General features: G+C 41.1%; 1 protein-coding gene across 13 annotated transcripts in view; it reads left to right on the top strand.

Moving 5' to 3' along the window:
- The window catches only part of EPS8 (epidermal growth factor receptor pathway substrate 8), a 140873-nt gene that overhangs the window by 60807 nt on the left and 67676 nt on the right, over window positions 1-12390 (top strand). Inside the window, exon 1 of one of the 13 annotated variants that reach the window (XM_040594606.1) lies at window positions 11457-11480. The exons of the other annotated variants lie outside the window; for them this stretch is intronic. The gene's annotated coding sequence lies outside the window, so the exon portion shown is untranslated. Of the gene's footprint in view, window positions 1-11456; window positions 11481-12390 lie in introns of those variants that run through there. 13 annotated transcript variants of the gene reach the window in all.

Here is a 12390-nt window from a genome sequence, read left to right on the forward strand (position 1 = left end):
CATAGTACAGTTAAGGAGTAGATTCATCAGCCAAAAGAGCTGGTGAGCGTAGCACAGTATTGGGAAACAATAGGTGATTCATAGACTAAAAGAGGGGCGTTAAGCACATATCTCTCGTTTGCAACTCGGGATGTTTGCATAGGCTGGTATTCAAAGGGTCTTGATAAGCCACTATCTAATGGATAACTCATAAAATAAAGGTCTGTGTATATGTTTGTTACACATTTTGTTTAAAATTCTTATTCTTAACTCTCCTTAAAAGAGAGCTAACCACAAAATGTTAACTACTAAGGCTACACAGGTAAGTAGTATGTGTGTGGCAGGGGAATAGGGGTATTAAAAAAGGATTAACTGGTAGCTTTTTGTCATCCCTGAGAGGTGATTAACATACTTGTATTCCTTTATACCCATTTAAAAAAAACTCGGTAACAACAGGGTGATCACACTTATTCACTAGAATAAAACTTTCTATGATAATATATTGTCTTAGTGAATACATTTGTGTATATTCATCTTGCAGTTGACTTGTTATGTTGCTGAATCATCAAACGTTGATTCCTTGTATAACCAAGCATTTGTTTTTCTACTGCTATTATCACAAAGTATAAACACTATTGCTTGGCTACACTCCTAATATGTTTGTTTAAAAATGGCAATTTGTGGTCCACTGTACATTATTTACTAGTGCATAACATAACCTTTCTTTCCTTGAAGTAGAAGAAGAATTGTATGCTTTTGGAATGTGAACAATAAATACAAATCTGAAATGGTACACATACCTGCTTGGAAGTCAAATCAACACAGGGCTTAAAGCATGTTTTGTACCTTGTGATATTCAATCTTAGTTACTTGGGACTTCTTTTATTTTTCAGAAGGCAGGTACTGAAAATTATGCTTTTTTTGGCTTGTATGATTAATAACTCTATTACCAAATTTATGCACGCAGCCCTCACCCCAAATCACCTGGATTTTTTTCTAGATTCTCTTTGCAAGTTATCCAAGCCACCGTGACCCTGTGGAGCTTGTAAGGGTGCTGGCCCCAGTTATGTGGGCTGTTCATGTAAGCAATGCCGTGAAGAGTCCAGATATTGCCCTGAACTATGCCTTAAATAGTACTATGTTCATCGTTGTTCTCATAATTATCTTTTTTTCTTTTTCTTTCGTGGTTTTTTTTTGTTTTCTTTTTTTTGTTTTTTTGCTGACCACAACAAAGTAGGGAGAAATAACCTGTTCCTACCTATGTGGAGTGGTAGAAACCTTTAGGGTCACGATGGTTGCTGCAATAAAGATACAAAGGTACCTGGAATGACATCTAGTCCAAGCCATAAACTATAACCACCAGTTTCAGATTCCCTTGTCACTGAGGGATTGTGGCTTGTAGGTCCTTCTGCACTGCTGGATGCACCCTCCAGCTGCAGCCAAGATAGCTGCTAGTCCTAGGGATTGTTTTGTTGTTTTAAAAGCTGACACCAGGTAATATTGCTGTGCCTGCTCCCAGGTGTATTTTTGAAGCCTTTGTATTTGCTTGATCCGTGGGGTGTGTGCTTTTCCTGTTCCTCCCCAGCACACGCCTGTGCAGAGGAGGGAGCCCGTGCCTGCTGCCCATGCTGCTCCTGCCTCGGTAGTTTACCAGCATCTCCCTGGTACTTGTGCCAGCAAAAAGCATCCGTGCTGGCACTTTGGGAGAGGATCCTGCAGTGGACAGCTTCATAGCTGGGGTTGGATGCATGGGTTCATAGCCAGCGTCATCCGAGTGGCGATGCGATCTGTGCAGTGCTGGCAGGCTTTCCGATGCCAGCGCGTGGCATGTTCTGTGGGCACAGGGGTTAGCAAAGTGGCTCTGGCTTCCCCAGCATGGTTTGGAGTATCAGCTCCTGCTGCTCTGGAGAGCTTTTGCTTTCACAGCTCTCTAGGAGAGCTGCTGGTATCTTCTGAATAACTTCTCTTGTTTGAAGACTCAATAAAGGTGCTGACAATTTATGTCAATTGTTCTTGTTTTGGAACATATCTCCCTTTTTTAAGCAGATACATTTATCTGTTGTTTTTCTCTCTTATAAAATCTGTCCCATGCTGTTATTTAAAAGTGGATATCTCCTCCTAATCACCTTATAGCTCTCATTGAGTGCTGGTGATTGCACTACAAAAATAGAAACCAGTGATTTATATTCATTCTTGGTAATAAATGACCTTAGGACCTAGACTGTCAGGAACTAAACAGTAAATAATTAAGCTTTGCCTCTGTGGAACCCTCACTTAACCCAGGCTGTTTCTAGCTGTAATCTTATAATAGTTAATGCTTAACTAATACCTTTCCCAGAGACTGTAGTTATGTGAGGTGGTCAAAACAAATAAAAATTAAATGCTATGCACACCTTTTCTATGTACGCAATACAGTAACCACTGTGGACAGTCAAAAAAATAAAAGCTGATATAACTGCAGAAGAGCCATGTGTTAGTTCCAACTTGGCCTAGCAATTTAAAACAGGAGCAGGCTCTCAAGTTCACCGATTCCCTCTTTTATTCTGAAAATCTATCAAAACTATAAAGTTTCAGCATCTGAGTTTTATTCTTGACCAATCTGATATTTGCAACTGAGATATTTTTTGCTTTGTATCCAAAGAAAAGAGGGTGCGGAGGAAACATGGGAGGATGCAATTTTCCTAGATAGCTGATGAAGTGGAGGATTGTAAATTTCCGAGAAGATTAAATATCCTTTCTAAAACTTGGGGTTTATTTTGGGTTGGTTTTTTTTTTTTTTTTTTTTTTTTTAAGTTTGAAGGATTCAAAGAATGCCAATCATTTCTCCTGGTTTAGGTTTTTTAATTGGACAAGGCTACTATTTGGGGCATTCTGAGCCGACTGATCTGGGAACAGCAATGCTCAAATTACACAGTATGAGATTTAATCCTGGGAGCATATTGTGGTGAAATAAACTATTTACTGGGGCATTTGGAAGTGAGGGTTAAAGATGATAAAAATGTCCAGCTGACTGTACTACTGCACACACAAATATTACTCATACCAAGTTTTTCTTCTGAGGATCATCTTGGTGCATGTGAGTACCTTGATTGTCATGAAATTGAAATCTTTTTCAAAATCAGTATTTAAAGGGGACTAATGGAAGCTGGGCAATTGACTGCTCTATGGTTCCTTCACCCCCTTCCCCTAAAACTCTTTGGAAAGGAAAAAAATTGAAAACTGTAGCTTTCATTTGGAGAGAGGCTACTTTCCATTTCATGATGCTCTTTTGCTTTTATAGTTTTCTTTCACTTCTAATTCATGCTATCAGATTATCTCGTAGTTGACTTGTAGCAATTACCTCCGCTGAATAACTATTTTAGTGTCCAGGCAGTCTCATACTCGGTACACTGTCATGACTTTATCCCTTGCGTCCTGCTTCTAAATAATTCTTAAATGTCATCTCGGTTTTCTCACAGGGTTCTGTAATTTTTGCAAATCCCGTGGATTTATTTTTTCTGCTTTTGTAATTGAAATATTGAACTGTTCATCTGAATATTTCTTAAATTAGCAATCACTTCTCAAGTGTCAGTTTTCTGCGTGCAACAAGATGGGGATTAGAATTTAAAAGGGATCAAAAAAACAGAATGAAAAATAAGGTGGAAGCAAGGTTTTCTCCCAGCCTTATTTGTAAGCTTGGGAGAGAGCAACACAGCTGACTCCAACTGTGTGGGATTTGGACAGCAGGCAAAATGTATTATTCTCTCTAGGTAATTCAAAAATACACACACGCACACAAAAAATATTATGCTGCTTACAGTTTCCTTTGTGGCTTGAAATGTATCCCAAATTCCTCAAGTTTTGTCCAGTCTTTTTTCTTCTACAAATCTGGAGCTGTGGATGCTTCTTCCCTCCTCTGCAGCATTCAACTCGTGTGGACGGGGGGTGTCCAAATGCCATTTCTGAGTAACAAACCATCTCATGTTCCGGCCAACAGCATGAGTCAGGAGTGAGAGATTTCTTCCGCTCCTTGCCTCCGCTTGGACAGTTTTAGAAATCAGCTCTGGAAAAGCATTTGTGGTCAGTTTGGCATTAGTTTTTATGTTGCATGTGGCTAGTTTTCTGCATCATGTATATTATCCTCTTGGATAATATCCCCTTGGAGTGCACTAAAACATGAGGAGGAGAGGAACATTAGATAAGAACAGCCTAATATTAGGGAAGTGCAAATTACATCACATTTTACATATTTCCATTTCTAGAACAAGTCCAAGAGAGTATCATCTGCTCCCTGGTTGGAGCAGCCTTACTATCTTATGTACTAAGCAAAATTTACCATGCTTAAAGACTTGCAAGCGTCATCTGCCACAGTTCAGTGTGTTAGACTTTGTTACTGGGAATGAGGATGCTGTGCAATGTATGCCTGAAATTTTGAAGGACAGCCATCGCTGCTGCTGTTTTTGTTACCAGAGCACTTTGTCCTTCTTGTCACGTGCCAGAGCTGCCTGATTGCCAGTGTTAGGGCTGCAGTGTTGCTTTTGCTCATGATTAGAAGGAAAGTGGATGTTTAGCATCTCTTGAGCTTCCAGATTGCACCAAGTCTGAGCAAGAGAGTGGGGCCATGCTGTTGATGGTGCAGGTGTGAAAGGAGCTGGTTGTGAAGCCTGGCAAACTGGTGCTTCTGCTTCAAGCTGATGTGAAACTGTTCAGAGCCAGGGAGGGGAAAGCCCTGTGCGTGGTGAGAAGTAGCCATCTGCTAAGCAATACTAAAACTTGGCAGGACTGAACTACACAGGAGCCCCTGGTGCTCACCAATTGCTCTGGGCAGCAGGAAAAATGTTAGGGCATCTGCTGGGATTTCCCTGTTAGTAGAATAATGGATCCTCTCCCTCCCCAAAACCTGTGATTTCTTAATATGCTCCTTGCAGAAGCATACAAATATTCTGGGGTCTTTTTCTAAACCGAGCTATGCATGCTCCTCACTAGGAAAAGAGGTGGCAAGGAAGATGGGGGCAACAGGGCTTGTCCTTTCAGAAACGGTAAGGGGGTTTGAGACTGTTGGCCACAAGTACTCTTATTTGAGCCTGAAAGAGTATGAGCTTTCTCCCCATCCCTGGATAACAAGTTTTCGGGATTTTCTCCAAATGAGCATGGGGCTTAGCGAGTCTCAAGGCTGTCAGCAGAAACAGTGTGCCTTTCCTTTAGCCAGGTGTGAGGATCCAAACAGAGAGCCCCTTCTCAGGTACAGGGGGAACTCCGGGGTGACGGGAGCACTGTGCGAGATGGCAGGGGTGCGTGGGCAGGAGGGGAAGGGCAGCATGGTTGTGTTCTCGGCAGTACGTTTCTGCTGGCAGAAGGACTCTCACGTCTTACCCGTGTTTGGTTTTTTTTTTGTTTTGTTTTTTGTTTTGTGTGGTGGTTTTTTTTGGGTTTTTTTGTTTTTTTTTTTTACTTTGGGTGTAAGATTGTCAGGTGCTGCTCCAACAGTAAAACTGGAAAGTTTGTGCCCAGGAGGGTGGTCTTGTAGCAGGAAAAGGGCTGAATCCAATGGCCTTCCCCATTTCTATTTTTTTTTAATCCTCGAACTCTGCAGTCTGATTAGAGTAGTGATCTTACTCAGTTTTTTGAACTTCATTTAGAGAAAATGAGGGCGTGTATCTCCCATTAACATTACCTGTGAGGATGGTACTGGCTGAGATGTACATATGCTCAGAAGAACTGAGTCATAAAGCTGAATAATGGCAAAGGAAGCATTTTTTTTTTAATATGTATTTTGCCTAAATGTCACTTTCTGGACTTCAGCCATGCTGTTTCCCCTTTGAGAAAGGGCATGAAGGTAGTTGGCCTGGCCAGCTTGGATAGTTCTCAGTTGTGCTGACACCTTTGGCTAGGAGTATTGGCCTTGTCATGCACAGGCAACAAACTGTTTGGTGACCTCTCCATTCCTGCCTGCAATGCAATGCTCCAACTCGCAGCCTTGCTCCCACCACTCCTCCTGCGCAGCTGGTGAGGGAAACAGCCACGACATCCCCAGGCTGGGTGACCTGCAGGGTCGTTTTTGGAGAAGGTGGCTCAGTGGGATGCGGAGCCAGGCCCACACTGGGTGGCTACCTGGGGGCCTGGGTCTTGCAGCCATAGTGAAGGGAGGTCAGGGGAAAAGAAGTGTGGTGCTGAGTGATGGGGAGCTCTGCCTTGGGAGAGGTTCTTACAGACCGTCACCAGCTGTTACTTGGGTGTTTACAAAAAGGAGTTTCGTAGGGCTGAACAGCATGCTGAGTGCAATACCAAGCAGGTTGCTGCTGAAATACCGGCTTGAGACATGACCCAGTGTCTGCCCTCACCCAAGTCCTTGCTGCGCCTGAGCAGCTGAAGCCCTGGGGCCATTTTGCTGTAGACAAAAGTCATCAGTACATGGACAAGGGAGGCTCATCTCACTCCAGCAATAGGCTGCATCTGTCTGACTTGCTTGTGGAAATGGCACAAATCATAGTGTTTCAGGCCAGGCCGGAGGGGATTCGGTAATTCCAGGCACCATAGCTGTGATGCTGGCTGGCAAAGCACGCGCAGCTGCAGGCTGCACCACCAGCAGACACGGCACCTCTGCAGAACCCTCTGCACTGCTGACCGTGCTCTCTGGAGATTTCCTAAGAGATGTGGCCTCTTTTTGCAATAAAATTGGGTTAGCATGCTGATGAACTACCGTACGGATAGCTGGTGTTGGGGTAAGGGCAAGTCTGGAGAGAACAGAAGACTTAAAAAGACTTTTAGGTCTGTTTCTTAGACCGTAAGAAAGAGTCTGAGGAACATGAGAGCAAGCCCTTGTTCAGCAGCTTTTTGCATGGTACTAGTTTGGAGTAGGGATTTTCTTAAGAGCTACCTCCTTGGTTTGTGGTGAAAATTTATAGAATATGACCCACGTTTGGGTAGCCTGGGGACTGTCTAAGCTGTTGGTGGATGTAGAAAGTTGAGGCATCTGACAGCTTTCCTGCTGTCCCGGTAGACTGCCTTAGCCCTGTGCCAAAACTTATTTGGGCCATAACCTCAACCGCTGCAAGTTGCAGCTCACTCTTCTGAGATGGATTTCAAACTCTCTCTCCCAGAGAGAAGTTGCAAGTTTTATGTCATGTTTTTGCATCCTTGTGAAGACAGAAAGAGGGCATAGGCAATTAGAGCAGTAATTGCTTCTGCCATTTCACCTAAATCTATCTGTGAATGATTGTGAGTTTTCAGAAAGCTTAATGCAATACCTGGGGAAACACAAATTACCACATCCATTCACAAAAACCCTACCTTTAATGCCTTTGCTACCTCCATTGGGAAAGACGGTATTTACAGCTGTCGGTGTTAATTATCTCAGTGGTCATCCAGCTCAATCACATAGGAGATGAAGGACAAATCACAGTGTGGATGGCAAACTGAGTCCCCGTCTTAAACGCTTTGGATAACATTAGGAACTATTTCGGAGACTGCAGTTGGATTGTTTTTTCTTGAATTACTTGATTTCAGAAAGTTTGCTGTACATGTGCATGACAAAAGGAAAATGAGGAGAAAAGCATAAGGCTGAATTAAACAATATGAGGAAAGAGAAGAGGTTATACAAAGTTCAAGAAACAAGGGGATATGGTTTAGAAAAACACTGAGATAATGAAAGATAATATATAGATGAAGTAACTGTAATATTGTTCCCCCTGAAATTTGCCTTCTGGGCTCCTGTGGGAAAATAGAGGTTGATGTCTGCTTGCTTTGGATTCCTTAGCTGGAAAAACATATGAGATGACATCCTTGTAGGCCTATTCTGGTGTTGATATGAGTGATGAGTTATAAAAGAGAGAGGATGTAGCAGTAACCCATCTATTCTTGATCAAACAAGACTGAGGAACAGGATATTTTTATAAGCCCATTTTAACACTGATTGGATGCATGTCGTTGTTACCTTTTTCCCCTTTTCTAAAATTAAGAACCTAATGTATTTCTTGGGTATGCTGTGGATAGAAGCACTATCAAGCATGTTTAAATTGCAACAAGGCTTTAGATTATTTATTGAGAAAAACTTTTTTAGAGTAAGGCCAATGAGACCCTGGGTTTCCCCAGGGTTGGTTTTTATCCTCTCTCACCAGTGGCCCAAGGAAGGGGTTGGGAAGTACTACCATATGGGACGTACCTTGGCACAGTTGCTCCTGCCTTAAGGATGGATGATGACTTCGTTCTCTTGTAGCCCCATTTTCTGTGATTGTCTGGGACACTGTTTAGAAAAACATTGAGTTTTGGGGAAGCACATTTGCACAGTAAATCCTGCTATGATCTGAATAAATTCCCAAGAATTTTCTCCAGGTTCTTTTATACCCTGGCTGTGCCACAGAGCTGCCCTAGGTTAAGCAGCAAGCATTGTGATAAGACTCCTACATGAAAGCATAGGCACCTAAGTATTTATGTCAGTATGGTTTTAGTTCTTTATATCTCTAAAACATGAATATATTTTAGTCTGTTTTATCATTTTTAATTAGAGCAGAGTTTGAAAGGGCATATGCTTAACATTTGAAACTTTGTATAAAGATAGCTGAAAGCTTTTTTTCATAAAAGAGCTTTCTTTTAAAGCTTTGCTTCTATTCTTTAGTCTTATTTTTCTCTTTTTCTTACAGTAATATAAAGACAAATGTAATGGAAACAAGTAATAGGTACTGCAAATGGGAAATATAAAAGGGATAGGCAGAGAAAAGAGTTCTACTTTTCATAGGATTTCAGAAGTTTTTGGGTGCTTGCTAGAAGTGCTGGCTCTAATCCAATGTGCTTTTATTGGCATACATGAACAAACTATCCAGGGCACAGCTATTTTTCTTACAGTAGTAAAAACAGGGACTCTGAATGGAGGTTTTGTGTAGGACAAATATTTTTCCTTTGAAACTGGGTATGAGTTTAAAGTTTATCTCGTGTGCCTTCTGGAAAAAGAAAAAATATCCTTCTAATTCTCATCAAATAGAAAATGTGTAACAATGTAGGCAACTCAGAGCTATATAAACAAGATTTAATCATTGGTGAGGAGCTAGTGAAGTTTTGTAATAAACAGGATCTCTTAGTTGCCTGCAATGTGGGAGAAAGCTCTGTTTATATAGGCCTTCATTCCTCAAAAATTTTCTGTGGATGCCATTGCTCCAGTGTCTTTTGCAGGGATCTACGTATTTTCTAGCCACATGGGTGTAACCAGGAGGATAAGGGTCTTATGGAAAATAGGTTTTAAGGTAACATTCATTGCTTTAAGAACTGCCTTCACAGGTAATTCTTATTGGAATTGAAGGTGTAATTTGTTTTGCGGTAGTAGCATTACTATTGAAAGTTAAGCAGCCTGTGAAGTCTGACAGCTGTGTTCAGTATCATGTATTAGAAGTATCAAAGAGATACAGAGCAATCCCAATGTGCTTGGGGGGGGAGGGGGTGGAAGGGGAATAAAGATAACAAAGAAAACTCCAACCAACCTATAGTACCTTCAGTGACTAGCATTTGTGCAAGATCCTCAGTGTTTCATCTTGAAAGATAAAGCAGTTTAATTCTTTCTTAGCTCTGTAGAAGAGTAATCGTATCTCTGAAAAAACATTTTAGCTGGGTATTCCTTATGTCATGTTAAGATCTCTAGAATCAGCTCTAGAACAGTTCTTGAAGTGCATGGAAATGAATGGTGCATTCAGATTTCCCCAGCTTCATCCATCACCCCTCTAACACGTACGGCTTTTATAGCTCCTTCCCTTTCTCCCCTTTTCATGGTTTAACACTGCCTGGTGACTAAGCACTGTGAAGCTGCTCACTAACCCCCCCCCCCCCACACACACACACACACAGTGGGATGGGGAGAGGATTGGAAATGTTAAAGTTAGAAAACTCATGGGTTGAGACAAAGACAGTTTAATAGGTAAAACAAAATCCATGCATGCAAGCAAAGAAAAACAAGGAATTTGTTCGCTACGTTCCATTGGCAGGCAGGTGTTCAGGAAAGCAGGGCTCCATCCACACTTGTGGAAAGACAAATGCCATCACTCTGAACATCCCTCTCTTCCCTCTTCTTCCCCCAGCATGTATATGCAGCATGATGTCATATGGTATGGAATATCCCTTTGGCTAGTTTGGGTCAGCTGTCCTGGCTGTGTCCCCTCCCAATTTCTTGTGCCCCTCCAGCCTCTCGCTGGCAGGCAGAGAATCTGGAGTCCTTGCCTTAGTATAAACATGACCCAGCAACAACCAAAACCATCCGTGTGCTGTCAACATTGTTCTGATACCAAATCCAAAACACAGCACTGCACCAGCTACTAAGAAGAACATTAACTCTACCCCAGCTGAAACCAGGACACCCTTCCACCTTCCCATCCACACTTCCTTGACACACGTATTTTTAATAAAGGAACTGAATGGATAACAGTAAATCTGTATTCTGAAAGATTTTTGAAAGTTAGCTGCCTTTTAAACCTGTGGTAACTTTTCATAAAAGTTGAGCTCCTCTGAGGTTTCCATTGGGAGCCTATCTCACATAATTTTAGAAAAAAAATGACATTGGAAATGCCTCAGCAAAATGTTTTCAATTCAGTGAATGAGCAAGTTGCAATAAAATATCTGGTTGCAGTATTTCAGCATCCCTTTCTGGCAAAATCTTGTTAAATTTGGCTTCGTAGCCAGTAGTGACAAACTCCTGGGCAAAATTTTCTGGTGATACGTGAAAATTCAAACTCCACAATTAGAGGAAATGGGAGCCAAAACATTTTGCATTGATCAAAATTTGTCTTTTATTGAGTTTCTAATTTTGTCATCTTAAAGCACTGCATATTTGCTGGAAATCTAGTATGTGATTATAAGGGCACTGAAATTTAAAAACATGTATACTTTTACTCCTAAAAGTCAGGCCTGTAATTTGCCAAGCATGGCCGTTCATGCCGGAGGCTGCTTTGGGAAATGTGAATTTGTTAATTGGTTTGGAAAAAAATCATGTTTCTGCCTTTGATCGGGTAACTTAAAAAAACCCAACCAAACCTCCAGAATTTGACATTAGTTGAATATATGTTTTCATTATTGTAATGCCTGTAGAGGAAGGGCTTGGCCCAGATTAATGGAGGAGAAAATTGTATCTGTACAGAGAAACATAAACAATTGCAACTAAAAAATCAGAGACATGAAATGCTAAAAGTTTAAATTAAATTTCTTCCCACAAATTGTGGAATCTGTTGTTGCTCGGTTTATTTTCTTCCATGAAAGAAATGCTGACTTACAGAAGCATGCTGTTAGTACTGCAGCAGGGTGTGACTTTGTTCAGCAGTGACCTCGGTTCAGTAAGTTCTTTTACACTTGAATCGCTTTGTGCTGAAGAGTTGTAGCCCCAATGTGCACTGATCAGTTATGCTTAGATATTTTAAGATAGCCCTTTGTTTACTTGCTGAATTGTAATATAGTCTCTTCAGGTTATGTCTGCATTAATGCAAACAAAAATTGATGCTCAAGATTTTTGGTGACCCAAACAAACATCTCCAGGTGATGTTTGGATGCAGGTGAGTTATCACATGTCTGAAAGTGCTGAGAACTGCCTAGACTGTGTTGAAGGTCATGCGTCTTAGTGTGCAGTCATATGCCTGGTTTTAACCCTAGGTAAGGGGAAGTTGTCCTTGAAGTTTATTGTTTTAAATTCATGGTTCAGAAGGAAAAACATCAGGGAAATGCTGTGTGATATAGAGGGACTGGCCATTTGACTTCACAGTTATGTACAAGCAAACAAGTCACATGGCTCCTATCTCTGCATTACTCCACTCTGCTGTGGAGTGGGAAATTATTTTAGATTACCTGATTGGTGTCAAGGCGGTACTTCAAGTAGAAGGGGAAAAAGTAATGTTCCCTTGAAAAACATACATTATTTTCAGTGCATATTTTCCAAATACAATGAAATTATTGTATTTTTGATAGTATTAAATTGAGTATCTCAGTTGGTTCACTTACCACCCCTGAGTGATGGTGATATGGGTTCTTTCTTTCATGGATAGGAAAATGGAACAGGGTTTGTAGAAGTCAGTGACTGCTGGTGCTAGGTCTTAACTTACAGTACAACTCCATTTCTCTTTAAAATTTAATTTTATTTTCTTTTATCCTATTTTCAGAGTCCCTATGGTTTTGGTTTTGTTGTTACCTTACTATATGGACAGTGTGTATCTAGATACTCATGATGTATCCGACTATTAATTGAAAAATACAAGAGGTAGTAATCAATTAAGTAACTGGATGGCAAATTGGATACCAACTTTCAGGAGGAGCATTTCCCCCCATATTAAAGACAAAGTCATTTTCTTAGGCGTGTCGGTTTCGAAGAAATAGGATTCCTGTAACACAGGGTAAGTTTTAAAGATAATGTACAATTTTCTGTTAGTGTCTATAAAGCACTCCATGCAAGGCAGGGCGCAGAGGTTTGAA

This window comes from Falco naumanni, chromosome 5 (genome assembly GCF_017639655.2).
Source record: "Falco naumanni isolate bFalNau1 chromosome 5, bFalNau1.pat, whole genome shotgun sequence".
NCBI classification, from domain to species: Eukaryota; Metazoa; Chordata; class Aves; order Falconiformes; family Falconidae; genus Falco; species Falco naumanni.